Raw genomic sequence first — 334 nt, forward strand, 5'->3', positions numbered from 1 at the left:
CCCCCCCCCCCCCCCCCCCCGGTCGATGACCACTTGGTCCCGACGTCCATCTCCCTACTATTGTTCTCTCTTCCTGCTGTTGTTCTCTCGGTTCAACCGTGTAACCTCGTGGTACTCTGATGAACTTCTCCAATTTTGATTTGCGCCCAGGCCTCATCTTCTCGGCAAAGGTACGATCCTTGTTTGGAGCTCGAGTCTCTCCTCTTCCCTATATGTCTGCCCTAAGGTTCTAGCTTTTGGCTTCCTTTCCTCGATCGCGCCTGAAATTGTCTGTGGAGAATGTGGGTCTTTTTTTCCAATCGGTTCTTAGGGGTTTGGCTCCTCATTTTGCTGC

The sequence above is a fragment of the Setaria italica genome, chromosome V, assembly GCF_000263155.2.
Source record: "Setaria italica strain Yugu1 chromosome V, Setaria_italica_v2.0, whole genome shotgun sequence".
Classification (NCBI taxonomy): domain Eukaryota; kingdom Viridiplantae; phylum Streptophyta; class Magnoliopsida; order Poales; family Poaceae; genus Setaria; species Setaria italica.